Source organism: Dipodomys merriami, unplaced genomic scaffold (assembly GCF_024711535.1).
Source record: "Dipodomys merriami isolate MVZ:Mamm:240054 unplaced genomic scaffold, mDipMer1.0.p SCAF_9, whole genome shotgun sequence".
Lineage (NCBI taxonomy): Eukaryota > Metazoa > Chordata > Mammalia > Rodentia > Heteromyidae > Dipodomys > Dipodomys merriami.
In genome coordinates, this window is record NW_027206512.1 from 23,405,797 (window position 1) to 23,426,209 (window position 20,413).

General features: G+C 38.3%; 1 long non-coding RNA gene across 1 annotated transcript in view; it reads right to left on the bottom strand.

The window, feature by feature from the left end:
* Positions 1-19,760, bottom strand: part of LOC138820585 (uncharacterized) — a 52,311-nt gene extending 32,551 nt beyond the window's left edge. Inside the window, exon 1 of the long non-coding RNA XR_011369926.1 lies at positions 19,530-19,760. This is a non-coding gene — a long non-coding RNA (uncharacterized lncRNA). The remainder of the gene's footprint in view (positions 1-19,529) is intronic.
* Positions 19,761-20,413: the final 653 nt, after the last annotated feature.

Genomic DNA, 20,413 nt, shown 5'->3' on the forward strand with positions numbered 1-20,413 from the left:
ATCACTAGAACATATTCCACGGGGGGACAGGAGCTAAATTTGTTTTGATCACCTTTTATTTCTACACAGACTTGTCAATTTCATCTACGTAATGGGTGATACAGATTTTCAAACTTATATGCAGAAAGAAGTAGGTCCTTTAATGTTACAGAAACAAAAAACTTGGTCCTCATTTCAGTATGAGCAAATAAACTACATCCTAGTGCTGTTGTAGGGAATAAAGTTTTGGATATTATTTTTTCCTCTTACCCCAAAGAATTCCTTCCATACATAAATACATTCCATATCAATTGGAGAAATAAGAAATAGAGTCAGATAATATTTCATTTGTGATTATATTTCACACCTCATGTTCCAATGGCTCCAATAATCTAGTGTCAATCAAGAGAGGCAGAAGCTAGGTAGCGATGTATATTCTCTGGGGAAAAAAACAAACAACAAACAACTTAACCCAATCCCCAACTACCTCATATCTCCCCAGTCCTCAGGGAGAGGTAAACAACAACATCAGATAAAATTGGTTTCTAGGAAAGGTGAGGAGTTACAAACCTTAGGCAAGATAGAGTTGAGCAAGTTAGGTTGGCCCAACTACTCAAGCAATCGATCCTATTGTCTTTCTTGTTTTCTTTATAGATGACAGAAATGTGCAAAGCTGGGAGAAAGATGGTCTGAAAGCCATGCTACACATGTATATGCCAATACATGTATAGCTTCTTTAGGCATAGCTAACAAGCGTGCATGCTCATTTTTATATATTTGAAAGAACAAAACCAAATGTTCTTGTCATAACAAAAATTAAGTAATCGCAAATTCTAAATCAGCAGAAAATAGCGCCTCTCTGGATATTAATCAGCATGAGCTATTAAAATATTTATTCAACTGATTAATATTAATGCCTCACTTTATATCTCAAAAGGCTCACCTCAAGCCTCAGGGTTCTTTCTGCATATATTTACAAGGTTGTTTATTGCAGCAATATTTTTATTAGCAAAAGGAAAAGAGTTATCTTTAAACAGATATAATTACTAGAAGATATCTCAAGGGATTCAAAAGAGAATTATGTATGTTATTGGTTTTGTTCTTATTCTTACCAGTTTCATCTCTCCCTTGGTGAGAGATATGATTCCCACAACGTTTTTAAAGACAGCAGACTTAAGACGTTTTTATGAATGGATCAGTACTGCCTCGAGAATTAACATTGTGGTAGTTGTCAGGGTGCACACTGAAAGCGAACCTGCTCTCCCTTTACGTTCTCACTTGACTTGGGAAGTGGTTTGGTCAAATGGGAAAGAGACTTCACAGTCATTCTGATTTGGACACACTTCTAGATCTATCACTTGTTGAGTTTTTAAAACTATGTTTTGCCATTTCATCCATAAAGAGTAATAAAATTTGCTTTGTAGGGTTGCTGTGAAGGCTAAGTAAGATGACACATGTATATCTGATACAGAATCCTTGTTCTTTTGATCAAGATGGAATCTTACAAGATGGAATCTTCCCCAGGGCAACCTGATCTTATTGTGGCTTCTTCCATAGCTGAGATGTCAGATATTGTGATGTCTAACTTAATATGAATTCAGCCTCAGCTCTTCTTTCTACCTACCACTCTAGAATTTTCTCAACATTATGTACCTACTGCAGTTAGTTCTTTCTCCTCTGATAGACAGGTTTACCTTGATCATCATCAATGAAAGGGCTATTTCTGTACTGTTGATAAGGCAGATTTGTCCTGTTTTAGTTTTCATGCTTTGGTGCATTTCTTTTCTTTGCTACTTGTTAGGTTTTTTTTAAAAAAGAGATAACCGAGTAAGAACAGCACCACACACATGGTATTCAGGTAAGGGGTAGGTTTATTCAGTAGACCTGCTGGGACCAGGCAAGGTTGGCACTCCACATGGCTGGGAAAGGCCTAGGAAAGAGAGAGAGGTGGGAAAGAGAGGAAAGAGAGAGAAAAGAGCTTGAGAAGAGCAGAGAGCAGAGAGAACTAGAAAAGAGCAGCAAGAGAGGGGCCTCTGGGCCTGGGCTAGGCCTTATCTAGGGTGTGGGCGGAGAAAGGAGTGGCCACATCAAATTCAGATGTGACCTCAGCGGATGCAGATGTTGACCTCTTCCAGGTGTCCCAGTTGCCTAGGTAACGCAGGTACTGGGTGGAGACTTTGCTGCGAGGAGGTGGAGTCTGCTGGCCATCCAGGAGAGGACCTTACACTACTCTTTCACAAAAGCAAACTCATCTTTCAAACCCCTAGTTCTTCCATGTTAATTTCTCTCTTTAAATTTCTTTGTAATAAAAAAAACCACATGAATTTTTGGATGGGGATGTAGAGAAGTAATGTGTTCATTTATATCAAATTCATATAAATACTAGAAGACAGCAATTCATATTTTGTATACTATGTGAATTCATCCCACCTACAAATGCAACGTAACTCCCCATTTCTTGAGATCACCAAACTAATATGACTCTGAATGATTATGACCCTGGATTATTATCATTGGCAAAATGAGAAATGTAAACACCAAATATTAACACATTTAGTGAAGAAAGAGGAACCTAGATGTGTTGTTTATGGCTGAGGCAACTGATAATTTCATTTTAGAAAGCAACCAGAGGCTCTTAATGAACATAGGACTTCATGTACAAATTGACCAAATGTTTCACCTTAGAAAAACTGGTAACCAAGTCAGTGATCAGAGTCCATGATATGTGTAAGGAAAGAATGCTTTGTTTATCTTTTTCTCATTCTACTTCATAATCATGGTACTGTAGGTATTATTTTGTGTTAGTAATGATCACTCTGTGGGCAGAAAATGGGAATTGAATACTTGGCTGTTTGAATACTAATATTTCTCTCCTATTTCTCCTGCTGTACTCTCAAGAGAGCTACATAAATCATTTAAAGATGTGAATGAAACCAATCTTTCCAGAGCTGTTCTTGTTCACAGATCCTTCTTTTAAAAAGACTGGCTTGATCTCAAGTACTAGCTAAGGAAGTTTATTGTCCTTACTGGGTGTTTTAGCTCACATTCATTCACTATCAAGTTAAAAAAAAATTGGGGGGGGAATTAATTAAGTGTATAACATCAGAAATAGGTGGGATAATTATTTAAAAAAACAAAACCAAAAACATTTCTATCACTTATTAGTTACTGTGAGAGTCACAACCCATTCTGGGTTGATGTCCTTTGTTAATCTCTAGGAAATTTGCTCAATGACTCATCCATAACCAGTAGGGCTGGGCAAATGATCTAGGCCTTCTTCACTTGCCATAGCACGGTTACTTAGCCTGCATTTCTGCTATATCTATTGCAGATTAGAAAATGAAATAACTATCATTCATTTAATAGTTAACAAAAGTTGTCTGCATTGCTAAATGCTGAAGTGATAATGCAAATGAAAGGAAAAGTATTACCGAGCTCATGACAAGCCTTGGATATTTTGATGTTATGCACTGGACTGTCAGCTGTCAAATCAGAATAATTAGCTTAGTGAAAAGAAAGTCCATCCATGTTGACAAACAATAGCAGACCTGTTTGGCTAATGTGTAAATGAGTCATGATACTTTTAAAACAAGTACAAATGTATGGTAAGTTATTCAGAAGAGGAGCCAATAATTATTTTTAATTGTAATAGAAAATGTCTTTGATGAAAGATCTTGAGTTTAAAACTCCATTACTACCAAGAAAGAAAATGTCTCATTAAAGTACATGTTTTCAATCATTGATTTATGGAGCCATAGATTTATTCATCAAATATCTGGGTGCCTGCTACATGCTAGCATTGTTCTCTGTGGGATATTGGAATGGACAGTTCCTGTTCATAGAGAGATGGCAGACTTGATAAAAAAAATTATAGATAGAAACCAATTACAGGAATATGTAGAAATAGCCAAGCTGTCTTATCTAGTATAAATAGTGATTTAAAAAAATATTCCTCTAGAATAATCCTAATAAATAAGATTTAGAATTATCTTGGCATCAACAAGATAAAAGAGAAAGGAAGAGGTAAGGAAAATGATTTGTAAGTAGGGAGCAGGCTTAGAGGCAAGAGAAATATGGCTTTTGCCATCTTGTTAGGTGAGATCAGAGGAAGTGTATGTGCATAGAGGAAGCACCATTATTTGGTTTGTACAGAACAAACAGTTGAGATAAATACACTTCAAATTCAGATAATCACTCAATTAAGCAGAATCAATCCCAGGGGAAAAGTTCCTTCAATACTTTCCTGCTTCTCTCTAATCTTACATCCCTTATTTTCTCACAATTTGGTTAATTCTAGAATTAGTTAAAATGAAACATTTCCTTCTGAATATACTTAACTCTGTTACCCATGAAAGAGCTAATTGGGTCTTTATCTACAGAACACATTGGAAAAGGAATTGTTTTGACTGTAGGAAACCTTGATACTGGAGATTGGACCCAGGTTTTACATACAAAAGGCAAGTGCCTTTTTTTCTAATCCCTATTGGAAAAAAAATAAGGAACAACCACCAGGAAATACTTATGTAGCCTTTGGAACCTCACATCTATTTTATCCCTTAGATTATTTTAAATAATGAACACATACTTAACCATCAAGTTTAAATTCACATAATATGAAATATTAAAATATCAATGCAGCATTTCACTTGTTGTGATAATTTTGACTAGTTAATTAAAAGAACTTTGAGACTTTTCATTTCAGTCTAATGACCATGAACAAAAGATTTATTTCTGGCAAATTAACTGTTTAAAACAATTACTAAGTATTCCAGTAGTTAATTAGGATTCCATTTTTTATTGCTATGTTGCTCTTTTGTGTTTCTACATCTCAATTTTAGCAAAGGCATTGTTTGCAAGTAGCATCAGAATACAAACTCCATAAGGTGATTTTCTAAGACAAAATAAGCTATTTTCTCCATTCTATTCATTCATGATATATTAAAGATAGTCTAAAGATAACCATTCTCATTCTTTCTTCTTTCCTACTCTACCTGTCCAAGCCACATCCTGGATTTGTTTTCCAGTCTGTCCTCTATATTGTTTCCTTGACCTGCTGTATTCTTCTCTTAAGTGTTCTAGGGGCATAGATGTCACTAGATTATATGCAAGACTACCCCCAAACATTACCTCTCACCAGCTTACAGAATATTGTTCAATCAACCACTTGTTGTTTTGCTTTCATAATTATGCATTGACTTCATCTTGCAATTATTCCCGTCTCCCACTGGCATGCAGGTTTCATGACAGAAGAGAACCTCTCTGCATGGTCCTCTCACTCCACTGTCTTTCACAGCCTGTAACAGTGCCTTTTACATCTAAATGCTAAATTCTTATTTGTTGAATAGATATGAGACCCCAGGCTAGGAGATGACCCTACCAGATAGACTCACAGGCTCAAAACTCAAAGCTACAGGAGGCTGAAATCTAAGGATCATGGTTCAAAGCCAGCACAAGCAGACAAAAACATGAGACCATACAAGAGAAACAAACAAACAAAAAAATCACATAGTACATTTTAAATACATTAAAAATAACAAGAATGAAAAAAACCACTTGTTCCTATCTTGGGGTTCATTTCACTTAACATCATCTTATATGGTCATATGTACATAGCTTTTTGACCTTTTCTGCTTGTCCTAGACTTATACTTGCTATTGCAAATAAGGGAAACCATGGGACCTATGTTTCTTTGAGCCTGGCTTACCCCCCGCCCCCATGGTATAACCCCTGCTTTCACTGTATTTGATTCAAGTGCCCTGCATCTTGTATATACATTTTTCTAATTTGGGGAGAGGAGGGGAAATAACAAAATGCTGAAATAAGGATACAGGTCCAGCCTGTACAAGATGTACAAGACACTATGTTGAAAACAAACTTTACAACTTGGAGGGAGGAGGGAGGGAGGGCACTGGGTGGGGGAAGGGATGGGATGGTAGGAGAAAAACAAAGGATGAGGTAACAATGCTGGATAGGAAATGTACTCATTACCTTACTCATGTAATTGTAACCCCTCTGTGCAGTATTTTTACAATAAAAAACATTGAAACATTTAAAAATTCCATGAGACCAATAAAAAGCTGGAAGTGAAGCTGTGGCTCAAGTAATAGAGCACCAGTCTTGAGTAAAACAGCTCATGGAGAACACCAGACCTCAAAACTTGCACAAAAAAATGAATGCTTGGATCTATGAATACAGTCTATTCCATAGATCTTTTAGACATATATTTAATTAGACCACTTAAAGTTTTCATTGTGGTCTCAGAATATATACACTGTATACATATTTTGGGGAAAAGTGTACAGATTCAAAAAGAAAGTGATTTTTATAGATTTTTTTAAAATTAGGCAAACTGAATTAAATAACTTTGATAAAAATGACTCATTACCTATTTTACATATTATTAGATATGTAATGGAGAAATCCATGAAATATTTTTCAAACTGAGTACTTTATCAATGAAAATATTTTCTCATACTACATTTTTATGACAGTTTTACACACAAATTCTTCTATACAATGCCTAAATGATTCGTAATTTGGTTGTTTTAAGCTTTTCAATTGAATAAGTCTTTTTTTTAATTGTGCAAATACCGAACAGAGGGGTTACAATTACATGGGCAAGATAATGAGTACATTTCTTATCAAGCATTGTTGCCTCCTCCTTTGTTTCCCTTTCCCATCCCTTCCCATCTCCCACCTACCCTCCTCCCACCCCCCCATCCAACAAATTGTTTAAATAGGGATACAGGTGGACCCATTGCAACAATAAGATGTACAAGTCGTTATGTCAATAAGTCTTTAGAAGTTATTTCCTAAATTCCTTGGAGGAATAAATTTTTCCACAGCCCCTTCTTCCATTTACAAAGCTGGAAAACACAAGGAGACAGATTCTCCCTGTTAGGTTTTTAAAAAGAGGTTGCCGAGTAAAAACAGCATCAGCACTCACGTGGGTATTCAGGTAAGGGGTAGGTTTATTCAGTAGACCTGCTGGGACCAGGCAAGGTTGGCACTCCACGTGGCTGGCAAAAGAGAGAGGAAAGAGAGAGAGGAAAGAGAGAGAAAAGAGCTAGAAAAGAGCAGAGAGAGCAAGAAGAACAGAGAGAGCGAGAGCAGAGAGAGCTAGAAAAAGGCAGAGAGAAAGCTAGAAAAGAACAGAGAGAGCTAGGTAGCAGAGAGAGCTAGAATAGAGCAGTGAGAGAGAACTAGAATAGAACAGAGAGCGAGCCTGGGCCTGCGCTAGGCCTTATCTAGGGTATGGGCGGGAAAAGGTGTGGCCACATCAAATTCAGATGTGACCTCTACCAGGTGTCCCAGTTGCCTAGGTAATGCAGGTACTGGGTGGAGACTTTGCTGTGAGGAGGGTGGAGTCTGCTAGCCATCCAGGAGCGGACCTTACACTCCCCTAACACTTTTGGAAGGAACGTACCTCTGTTGAATTTAGACTTTTGGTCTCCTGAATCACAGGAGTGAAGTTATACTGCATAATGTCACAATTTAGGGTAATTTTTCACAGGGGCAAGCAGAAAATGCACAGAAGCATAAACAAATGCCAGGACTCTTGGTGTGATTATTTGAAGTGTCTGTAAATTAATGTAATGTAATACATACTGATAAACAGCCACCTTGGGTTCATGTTCTGAACATGATCTCAGACCTGGAGTGGTCTGTGCAAATCTCCACTCTCCACCTAAAGTGTGTGACCTGGGGCAACTTTGTGCCTTGGCATTCTTATCTGTAAATGGGAACAATGACAATTCCTACCTAATGTTATTGTGAGTCACTATTAAATGATTTGATGTACAGAAAACATTTTGAGGTCTGGTATAAGTACTATGAAAAAAGGTAGCGGTGGAGGAGGAAGAGGAGGAGAAGGAAAAGGAGAGGGAGGGAAGAGGAAGAAAATGATTACACCAAAAACAATACTCAGAGATCCTAGGGTCCCGAGATCACATAGCTAATTCCTGATGAACGTGAGCCCAGAACTCAACAAGTTCAAGAAACCAAGAGCTTAACCTTCCCCCTTAAGTAATCATTAGTACATATTTGAATTTTTCTGTATTCCATAGGGAATTCTTGCCAATCTGAATTGTATCTGGTTTTATGTTTTGATATCAGGTAATTGACACAAAGGAGGTGTTACCGGCCTGCTCAAACACCATTGTGGCTCACCAGTGCTAGGAAAGAATATTCATACTAGGAAAAATAGTCAGACTTCCCAATCTGACATTCAAAACTTCTACAATCCGTGTCCAAAGTTTCTAATTTTATTTCCCACTGGCATTCTTTATATCAGCTAAAATGTTCACTGTTTTTTTAAAAAATATGTCTTTCACTTTCTTATTGTGAGCCAGTGATTATTCAGTTTTATACATTTGAGAATTTGTTCCTATGAATCACCTCATTTGACTGAATTGAAAGTAAACTTTCTCTGTACTAAAATTAATTGTACTTTCTTCTGGAAATATTTTGTCCTATTATTTATATACATTTATTGTCTTCTACTATTCTGCATATTCACTATAGATAAAATTATAATTATGTTCTATTCTTTTTTTTGGTAAATTGCTTTTGGATGAGCTGTTTTTAGTCAAATTTATCCAGACCCACATGAATACTTTTGTTGCATTCTGATAAAACACCAACATGTAATATTCTACATTCTGATTGCTTAAGAAAACTTTCAGGAGTTCCGGGAAGATGGTGGAGGAGAAGCTGGAATTTGAGCAAGCTCTCGCATAGAAAGCAGTTTTAGAGTTCCAGTGAACAGTCCTAAGCCAGAGAATCACACCAAGTGTACCATCACAGGACAGAGAGTTAGACAAGAGAGGGGAAGCCAAGACAAGGAGACACATCTGAGCGCCTGCCAGCAGCTGCTGCGGCGGCGACCGCAGCCGCGGCCATACCTGAGCGCTCACACAGAGAGTCCGGGACAAAGGAGCCAGACGCAGCGGGGGAGAGGATTCTACTCAACACCAGCAAGAACCGACAAGGAGCGGACATCTTCATCCTGCAGTTTGCAGACCAGAGACGACCCAGAATCCAAGACTCGGTGGGAGTACAAGCCCGACGTCCTCACTCCTTCTCAGGGAGCAGAGGAGGGAAGGCCACCCCTCCCCCCCCCAGCACCGGTGATCTCCATCTTGGATACCGACAAAGCTCGGAGGAGCTGCCAGTTCCAACTCAGGCCTTGGAATAAAACGAGTCATTTAGCAGGTCACAAGAACTTAACGAGGAAGTGACCTGCCAGACTCAGCTCCATCCAGGGAAAAGTCACCCAGCTCAGGCACCAGTCATTGGAGTGGCTTTCCTCACTGGGTAACCAGAGCCAGAGGCTGCCCCTCCCTCTAGCAGCCTCAACAATCAATTGAAAAACAGAAACCCTGAGAATGGCTCCAGGCTGGGCTCTGTGAGTTTTTCACAAAATAGCCCCAGGGAAAAGCTACTGTTTGTTGAAAGGCCTCAACTCTACCAGAACCTCACCTCATCACCCCTCTTTTGTGATTCTCAAAGCAGATCACCCTCCCATTAACCTAACCTGGGAGGGGGATCTCAAAATCTTGGGTAAAGCAGAGCATTTTTCTGCCTGTTCGAACAAACTGACTTAAGAAACCAATCAAGCCACAGGACCTCAAGCTGACCAGAGACTCCAACAAGAGGCTGGTTACAGACAAAAGGGAGATACAGGATTCTTCCCACCCCTCCAAAAAAAATCAAAAAAAAAAAAAATCAAAGAACTTTTTTTTTTCTTCTTTTTTTTTTTTTGGTACCTTATATATATATATATAATTTTTTTCCTTTTCTAAAACTTTTATTAATCTTTAATTTTTGCCTTTTTTGAAAAAATAATTGTTTTCCAGTAACTTTTTTTCCCTCTTATAATTTTTATTTTAGGAATACGTGAATGTGCGTTTTCCTTTCTTTTCTTGTCTTCTTTCTCTTTTTCTTTCTTTCTTAATTATCTTTTTGTTTTTTGTCTAGCTCTACTGAACTTCTGATCTTTTTTTCCCTTTCTTATCCTTTTAACCTTTTCCTCTCTTTTGTTTTTCTGTATGTGACTTAACTCTTGTCCTGCACATCCTCAGATAAACCCATAGTTAACTAGTAGACCCTATCCCCCATTGTGTACACACTTAATCCACAAATTTATTACTCAATCCAAAACCTCTGAGACTTAAATTCCTTAATAGCAGTACTACCTCTTTATACCTATATAATATTTTAAGCATTTTTTAAAGTTTTTCACATCTCCTCTATCTCCCTCCTGTTTTCTCAATATATTCACATTCCTCTCTAAATAGATGGTCTTTCAATATCCATAACTATATTAATTTTTACGTTTCTATTTTTTTTCTGGTCTCTTTTCATTTCCCTTTCCCTTTCTTCTTTTTCTCTCTATCTCTACTTACATCCTACCCAACCTATTTCCTGCATTGAGATTAAGACATAGTTAACTCTCCCTGGTGCCTCCCCACACCAATCTATTCCTATTTTTTACCCACATCTCTCCCTAATCCTAAAAATTTCTGGTTTTCCAAATTCTTCTCTGCGGTTCGAAGCCCATTAACATATAGTTGTTTGATGTTGAATAGATATATCTATTGAACTAGATTGTATCTGTAGACTATTGACTGTATAAATGCAAACGTTGGTTGATGGTTGCCTTAAGATAGTGTTCTAGCACAAAACTGGTGCTATTTTCATCTCAAATGGGCAGAGTAAGCCGGAAAAACACAAGAAAAATGGCAAATCCGGATATCTCAATTCCCAATCTTGATAATCAGGGGTCAGATCAGATAATGAACAATCCAGAGGAGAGTTCCCAAATAGCTCTACAAACACTGGTGACAAACATGATAAATGAGAAGTTTGACAACTTACAAAGGACTCTGTATGAGCGTGATAGGGAGAGAGAGGAGGCATCCCAAAAGTTTATACAGGAATATCATAAGCGTGAGGAAGCTACTCAAAAACTGATACAGGATTTGCGTGAACAACTTGAGAATACTCAAAGAGAAAGGGAGGAATGGCGTGAGCAGGCTGAGAACACTCAAAGAGAACTGCAGGAATCCCACGAAAGGGAGGAAAGAGAACTGCAGGAATCCCACAAACGGGAGGAAGCTAATCAAAGAGTAATTCAGGAATTGAGAGACCAGGTAGAGAATACACAAAGATCACTAAAGGCATTCATGGAATCCATTAACAAAGAGCTGAAGGAAGTCAGGGAGACCACAAAGGGAATGCTGAATGGAACCCAACAGAAGGAATGGGAGTCCAAAGAAACCATAACCAATCAACTAAGTGATTTGAGAACAAACACTGAACACCAAATTAAGGAAGTAAAGAAATTCATACAAGACCTAAAACAGAGCTTCAACAAAGAACTTGAAGCCATCAAAGCTGACCAATTAGAAGGAAAAGAGATAAAAAACAAAGTAGAGAGTCTTGACAGCAGGTTAGACCATGCAGAAGATCGAATCTCAAGGATTGAAGACAGCCTAGATATTATAGAGAAAGAACATACAACCATCCAAGACAAGTCCAAGAAATATGATAGGTCTATCCAACACCTGGAAGACACCATCAGAAGGCCTAATCTAAGGATAATGGGTGTAGAGGAGCACCTAGAAACAGAAGTTAATGGTCTAGGAAATTTGTTTAACAGGATCCTAGCAGAGAACTTCCCAAACATACAAAAAGATAGGCCTATTCAGATACAAGAAGCTTTTAGAACCCCAAATAGACCAGACCAGAATAGGACATCCCACCGTCACATTATAATCCACACAGGATCAACTCAGAACAAGGAAAAGATCCTTAAAGCTGTCAAGGAGAAAAGGTTAATCACCTATAAAGGGAAACCAATTAGAATCACCTCAGATTTCTCAGCAGAGACAATCAAAGCAAGAAGAGCCTGGAATGATGTATGCCATGCCCTAAAAACAAACAACTATCAACCAAGAATACTGTACCCAGCTAAACTCTCCTTCATAACTGAAGGCCAAATAAAAACCTTCCATAGCAAAGAAAAATTGAAACAATACATTTCCACCAAACCAGCCCTACAAAAGATTCTTAAAGATGTCCTACACATAGAAAACCAACAAGACCGCAACAAAGGCCAAGAAACTGTACCCAAACTGAGAATCCAAGAACCATAGGAAGAACCCAGTTTTTGCAGCCCCCAAGAAGGTGGATAAAATGGCAGGAACTCCCAAATACCTCTCAGTCCTATCTCTTAACGTTAACGGACTGAACTCTCCAATTAAGCGACATAGACTGTCTAGTTGGATTAAAAAACAAGACTCTTCTATCTGCTGCCTGCAGGAGTCACATCTTGCCCGTAAAAACAAACACATTTTCAATGTTAAAGGCTGGAACAAAATCTACCAAGCAAACGGCCCTCATAAACAGGCGGGAGTTGCAATCCTAATATCAGATAAAATAGACTTCAAATTAAAATTCGTGAGAAGAGATAAAGAAGGTCGCTACATACTAATTAAAGGATCCCTCCTTCAGGAGGATATTACAATTCTAAATATCTATTCGCCAAACAATGGAGCACCCAAATTTATCAAAGAAACACTACTTTCCCTCAAATCCCATATAGATCCAAAGACATTAATTGTTGGGGATTTTAACACACCACTATCCCCACTAGATAGATCAACTCGGCAAAAACTCAACAGAGAAACTGCAGATCTAAACAGCTGCATAGATCAACTAGACTTAACAGACATCTACCGAACATTTCACCCAGCAGCATCAGAATACATGTTTTTCTCAGCAGCACATGGAACGTTTTCTAAAATAGACCACATTTTAGGCCACAAAGCAAATTTGTCTAAATTCAGAAACATTGAAGTTATACCTTGCACTCTCTCTGACCACAAGGGAATAAAATTAGAACTCAACACCAAAAGCCACCAAAGAAAGTCCGGTATCACATGGAGGCTGAACAACACACTGCTGAATCAAGAGTGGGTCATGGAAGAGATTAGAAAGGAAATTCAAATGTTCATGCTATTCAACAAAAATGAACACAGCAAAGGCAGTACTCAGAGGCAAGTTTATAGCTCTGAGCTCCTACGTCAACAAATTGGAGAGATCTGAAACTAGCAATTTAATGACACATCTAAACCTCCTTGAAAAAGAGCAGCAAGATAAACCCCAATCCAGTAGACGGAAAGAAATAATCAAAATTAAATCAGAATTAAATGAATTAGAATTCAAAAAAACTATAGAAAGAATCAACAAAACAAAGAGTTGGTTCTTCGAAAAACTTAACAAAATTGACAGACCCTTAGCAAATCTTATCAGAAAAAGAAGAGAACACACCCAAATTAATAAACTCAGAGATGAGAATGGAAACATCACCACGGAAACAACCAAGATTCAGAACATTATAAGGGAATACTTCTCAAAACTTTATGCTAATAAGTTTGAGAACTTGACAGAAATGGATCTTTTCCTAGCAAATATTGACATGCCAAAACTAAACCAAGATGAATTAAACCAGCTTAACAGTCCCATATCAAGCATTGAAATAGAAACAGCAATAAGAGACCTCGCAGCTAAGAAAAGTCCAGGACCAGATGGTTTTACAGTGGAATTTTACAAGGCCTTCAAAGCAGAGCTCACACCAATACTCCTCCAACTCTTCAATGAAATTGAAAGAGAAAGCTCACTACCCAACACATCATCCCAAAACCAGGAAGGGACTCATCAAAGAGAGAACTATAGACCCATTTCTTTGATGAACATTGATGCAAAACTTCTCAACAAAATTTTGGCCAATCGACTTCAACAATTCATCCAAAAAATCATACACCACGATCAAACAGGATTCATTTCAGGGATGCAAAGCTGGTTCAATATACGCAAATCAATTAATATTATTCATCACATCAACAGGAGCAAGAACAAGAACCACATGGTTATCTCAATAGATGCAGAAAAAGCATTCGACAAGATCCAACACCCCTTTATGATGAAGGTTTTGGAAAAATTAGGAATCCATGGAACATTCCTCAATACAATAAAGGCTGTATATGACAAACCTACAGCCAGCATTATACTCAATGGTGAAAAACTAAAGCCATTTCCTCTTAACTCAGGAACAAGACAAGGATGCCCACTCTCTCCACTTCTCTTCAATCTAGTATTAGAATGCCTAGCTACAGCAATAAGACAAGATGCAGACATAAAGGGGATCCAAATAGGGAAAGAAGAAATAAAACTCTCCCTCTTTGCAGATGACATGATCTTGTATTTAAAGAATCCCATAGACTCCACTCCCAAATTACTCAAGCTGATTCAAAACTTTGGCAAAGTAGCAGGTTATAAAATTAACCCCCAAAAATCAATGGCTTTTCTGTATGCCAACAATGAGAAAAGTGTGGCTGAAATTAGGAAAGCAACTCCATTTGTAATAGCCCCACAAAAAATAAAATACCTAGGAATTAACTTAACCAAAGAAGTGAAGGACCTCTATGATGAAAACTTTAAAATCTTAAAAAAGGAAATCAACACAGAACTTAAAAAATGGCAAAACCTCCCATGCTCCTGGATTGGAAAGATTAACATCGTGAAAATGGCAATACTTCCCAAGGCTATCTACAAATTCAACGCAATACCTATCAAAATTCCAACCTCATTCTTCAAGGAAATAGAAGAGGCAATCCAAAAATTCATATGGAACAATAAAAGACCCCGAATAGCAAAAACGCTCCTCAATGGAAAGAACACTGCTGGAGGAATATCAATGCCAAATTTCAAACTCTACTATAAAGCCATAGTAATCAAAACAGCTTGGTATTGGCATAAGAACAGACCTCAGGACCAATGGAATAGAATTGAAAACCCAGAAATGAACCTACAGACCTATAGCCATCTAATCTTCAATAAGGGAGCTAAAACAATAGAATGGAAGAAAGACAACCTCTTCAGTAAATGGTGCTGGCAAAATTGATTAACTACATGTAGAAAACTTAAGCTAGATCCTTATATATCACCCTGCACCAGAATCAACTCCAAATGGATCAAAGACCTTGAACTCAAAGCAGACACTCTGAAAACATTACAGGATGGAATAGGAGAAACCCTAGGTCTCCTTGGCTCAGGCCGAAATTTTCTGAATAGAGACCCAGAAACACAACAAATCAAAGAAAGGTTGGACAAATGGGATTGCATAAAGTTGCAGAGCTTCTGCAGGGCAAAGGACATAGCTAGCAAGATCAATAGAAAGCCCACCGATTGGGAGAAGATCTTTACTAGCCATACAACGGACAAGGGTCTCATATCTAAAATATACTTGGAACTCAAAAAATTAAACCCCCCAACAACAAATCCTCAAAGAAACAACTGCCCAATAAATAAGTGGGCGAAAGACTTAAAGAGAAACTTCTCTGAAGAAGAAAGAAGGATGGCCAATAGACACATGAAGAAATGTTCAACATCCCTAGCCATAAAAGAAATGCAAATCAAAACAACATTGAGATATCACCTCACTCCAGTTAGAACGGCAAAAATCAAGAACTCTAACAACAACAGATACTGGAGGGGATGTGGACAGAAAGGAACCTTACTTCATTGTTGGTGGGAATGTAAACTTGTTCAACCACTTTGGAAAGCAGTATGGAGGTTCCTCAAAAGACTTCACATAGAACTCCCCTATGACCCAGCAATCCCACTTTTGGGCATTTACCCAAATGTTTACAAACAAGGCCACACTAAAGCTACTAGCACAACTGTGTTTATTGCAGCATTATTTACCATAGCTAAGATATGGAACCAACCCAGATGTCCCTCAGTAGATGAATGGAGCAAGAAAATGTGGTATATATACACAATGGAATTCTATGCCTCCATCAGAAAGAATGACATTGCCCCTTTTGTTAGGAAATGGAAAGACTTGGAAAAACTTATATTAAGTGAAGTAAGCCAGGCCCAAAGAAGCATACGTCCCATGATTTCCCTTATTTGTAATATCTAGTATACGTATGAGTCAAGCGGAAAAGGTCAGATAATGTGATGTCAGGAAAATGAACCCTTAGATGTGTATTTTAATGTTTTTTTCTTTCATGCATGTGTTTCTAACGCATTTATAAGATTTTCTCTTTGTTGGTTTGTATGTCCTTCCCCCACAGTATAACCCCTGCTTTCACTATATTTGATGTCAGTATAACTTGTGGAGGAGATGGGGAAAAACCAGTTGTTTAAGGATACAGGTGGACCTGTTGCAACAATGAGAAGTACAAGTTGTCATGTCCAAAACTAGCTTTACAAGGTCGGTGCGGGGGGCGGGGGGGAAGGTGGGGGAAGGAGAAGGATTGGGATTGGGCGGGAGAGGGGAGGCTGGGAAGGGATGTGAAGGGTAAACACAGGAGGAGGCTGCAATGCTTGGTAAGAAATGTACGCATTATCCTGCCCATGTAATTGTAATTCCTCTGTACAGTATGTTCACAAATAAAATTAAATTAAATTAAAAAAAAAGAAAACTTTCAAATAGCAAACCAACACAACAAATAAATGTTCACATGAATTAGTACATAGTATTTTTGCCACTGGACAGCTCAATGTAATCCCAATTGCAATGTTTAGTATGTCAGAGAATTCTGAATGAAAGAGAAATTTTAGATGTTGAGAGGTGTATAAAATTGAAAAGTGAAGGGGTGAACTATATGCATTTTCCTTAGATGTCTGTTGTATACTATCTGCTCTTTACAGGAAAGCACATACCAAACAGCTCTAAATCAGGCAGCCAAATTTTGCTGTAGGACCAAATCTTTCTAGAAAACACCATAAATATTACTTTATATAGAGCTACTACCTTTGTGGGGGAAAACTCCCAAGTATCCTAAAACTATGTATGTTGGGAGAAAATATTTCTTCAGAAAAAAGATAGTATCTCTTTTACAGGTAACACCATGTCCCTGAGAAACCTAGCATTGTGCTTTGTGCCCAGATACGCAAAGATTGTCCTGAGATGCTGAATATCCAGTGGGAAAAAGCAACTTTTCTTCCTCTATCCTTAAAGAACTGAAGGGCAAGCAATGGAGATTCCTGAGATGCTATGCGGGTGGGCTGAAGACCAGGAATAACCAAGTCATGACCTAGGGAATGGTGAAAAAGACAGAAAGGTATGATTTCTATTACATTGCCCCATTGCAATCTATTTTTCTCTTTCTCCAAATTTGAGTTTCTAAATCTAGGTTGTGACTAAAGGTAGGTATGTGTGTGTGTTTAATATAAACAAAGTATGTAATATGCTAATATTATATGTATATATTATATAATGTAATGTATTAATAATAACATTAGGATATACTTGCTTTGGTAACTATAGTGTTTGAACTCAGGACTTTGTCCTTATTAGGACTTTGTCTTCTAACCACTTGAGCCAAACTTCCAGCTCTAATGTAGAGATTTTGATTAATTTTGATCACTGAAGGCTCCCTTGAGCTGTGACTTACCCAGAGCAGGTACTCAGTATTATTCATTTATTGAGAACACGATGCTTCCTACATAACTTAAATTACACATAAATTGCTAATATCCACTTGAGAATTTATAAAACTAATCAAAAAAACAACCCAAAACAGGCATTTCTGGGCACCAGTGGCTCACACCTGTAATCCTAGCTGCTTAGGAGGCTGAGATCTGAGGATTGCCGTTTGAAGCTAGCCAGGACAAGAAAGTCTGTGAGACTCTTGTCTCCAATAAAATACTCAGAAAAAGCTGGAAGTAGTACTGTGGCTCAAGTGGTAGAACACTTGCCTTGAGCACAAAGAGGCTCAGGAACAGAACCTAGGCCCTGAGTTCAAGCCCCTGGACTGGCCAAATAAAAACCAAAAAAAAAACCCCAGGCAATTTTCTGAGACTGAAAGATTTCTTTGTTGCATGACAGATGTCAGATATATTTATCATCATACATACACTTAAATTTAAACCTAGAGAACTAAGAGCTGCAAATTTTAGCTGTTTAATTTCCAAGGTTTTTATGCCTCTACTTGCATCACCGGGGAGAACCTCAAGTAGGCCCATGTACATGAGCCATCAATAAACTTGATAAAAAAAAATAAGCAGTAAGAATAGAAGCATCAAATCCATTAGGCTTTTCAAAGTGTGGAGGAAGAAACTATAGCCAGTGTCGTCGTTTAGAAGCCTCTTCAGAGTCCAGTGACTGAACCTGGGATTACTATACAATTGCTAAACGGAGGTCTTATTCTGTCTGCAAAAGCTAGAACTCCTGCCTACTGTTTCCTTACCAGTTGCCCAAAATGTTTCCACTTGTGTTATTTTTATCTGTGCAAGGGATTCACTCAGAGATGTAACATTCTGTGGCCCACAGCTAGCAACAGAAACCTAAATATTTCACCTCAGTTCAACCATACAAAATGTCTAGTGAAGGTAGTAAATCCCTGTGAAGCAAGGAATTGTGACAAAGCCAAAGTATCAATTCACATTCTTTTCTACTTTCTGAGGCTGAAAGAAATACACCTACATTTTGAGTCTGTTGGGTCAAATTTCTCAACTGTTTTTAATGACTAGAAAAAGTAGAAATGTTCTGACACTTTTAAAGAATCCTTTGGCATAAATAAACACAAACGAAGAAGTCCCTTTCCTGCCATCCTCTTTTTCTTTAAGAGTATACTGTAGCCAAAATTAAGCAATTTTTCCCCCGAGTTCCACAGACATTCCAGAGTATAGAATATGGTACCTTTTAAGTTGTACAGCTGTCTTGTGTCTCTCCCACGAAAAACTTTTAGCATAATCAGAACACATATAATCCCATCACTGAGAGAATGAGGCAAAATCAGAAGTCAGCCTTGCCTACATAGTGAGACCCTGTCCCTGAAAAAAACAGCCAAACAGCAGCTACCACAAAATCTAAACAAACAACAACAACTCCAACAAGTTATTCAGGAAAAGACACTAAAGAAACCATAAAGGGAAAAAAATCATATCAAATTCCTGTGTCCGTGTACCACAAAATAAAAAGCAAGAGAGTTCCAAGAAAAATTCCAGACTTCTATTAGACGTTTCTATTACAAAACACAATGGTACTTCTAATAGAAGTATCTATTAGAAAATGAAATGATAGATTAGCATAAGCAGAAATTAATGGTCACCAGGTCCCACACCTGAAATTCTTTCAGTCAAACTGGAGCCATCTGAAAACCATTGCAAACCGGCAGCTTTGTTCTCCTGGTTTAGTTTTTCCTTGTAACATTTGTATTTTCCAGAGTTTCTGTAATTCCTCTTCCAATAGCCTGGCTTCTTGTAATAATATCATACCCCCCTGCTCCCCACCTTTCAGAGCAAGGATTATTTCTTTTCAGTAAACAACTCCATTTTGATTGCCATCATGCTTACTAATTGTTTTCGGCTTTCTCTAGTTTCTAGGATAGCTTGTGTTAGGCTTTGCATAAGAGCCTGTCTTTGCAGCTACCAACTTGGTCTCAAACTTTTCTGATCTGCCCCCGAGTTCATGACAATATATTTTAAAACACTTCCAGCAAACTAATAAAGGAAATCCATTGGACACTTACCCATTTCCTGCGCATGCTGCTACACCTTCTGCTCACCCCAAATCCAAGTGTTTGAAGCACCTTAGATCTTCCATAATGTGTGTGGGGGGGGGATACACAGAGTCAGCTTTGATTAGTCATCATATCCCTGACTTTATCTCCACTCCACTGTGCTGAGCTTGCTCATTCCAACAAAGGAACCAAGTACACTGGTTATACAATTCCATGCCGCCACCGACGGTTCACCTCCCCTTGGGTGGGGATATAAACTGAACACAAGCTGCAGAGTTTACTTCTGTCAACTACTAGGGCAAAGAAGTCTGAGTGCTGGCAGCTGCTCAGAGAATCACGTGAATTACTTGAGAACCCTGAATAGTCTCAGATTTTTCTCTGATCTAAATTGCAATGGTTGTTTTTCTTCCCCCTCCCATAGAGGTAAAATAAATATCCACAGGGAAGTTCAGTTTCTAACTCCAAGAGCTTAAAATCTTGCTTGTTCGCCCTTGTCAAGTGACTACTGTTGCCAGCCACTTTTTGTCCTGTTGTCTCCATCAAAGGTGGTCATCTATCCAAATTCTCAAGTGTTTCCTAACCATGTCACACTATGTCCAGTTTCTTACTACGCGGTTAGCAGATGAGAAGGGACTTCTAGGAGATTGAAACTGGGTTGAGAGATGAAGCTGGGCCAGGCTATCCTGAGTCCTTAGGCAGAGCTGGAAATCTGTCCTTCGGTGAGCCGCTGCGCCCTCCTGATCCTCAGTAGGGAAATCCACTTGTGAAGGAAAGCAACCTCACAGACCTTCAGATGGCGGCCTGGAGACAGGCCTGCAGCAGGCCCAGTCAGAATGGGAGTTCTGTAGCATAGAGGGAACTCCTGCTTTTCCTCTTTAATTTTCTCCTCTGTC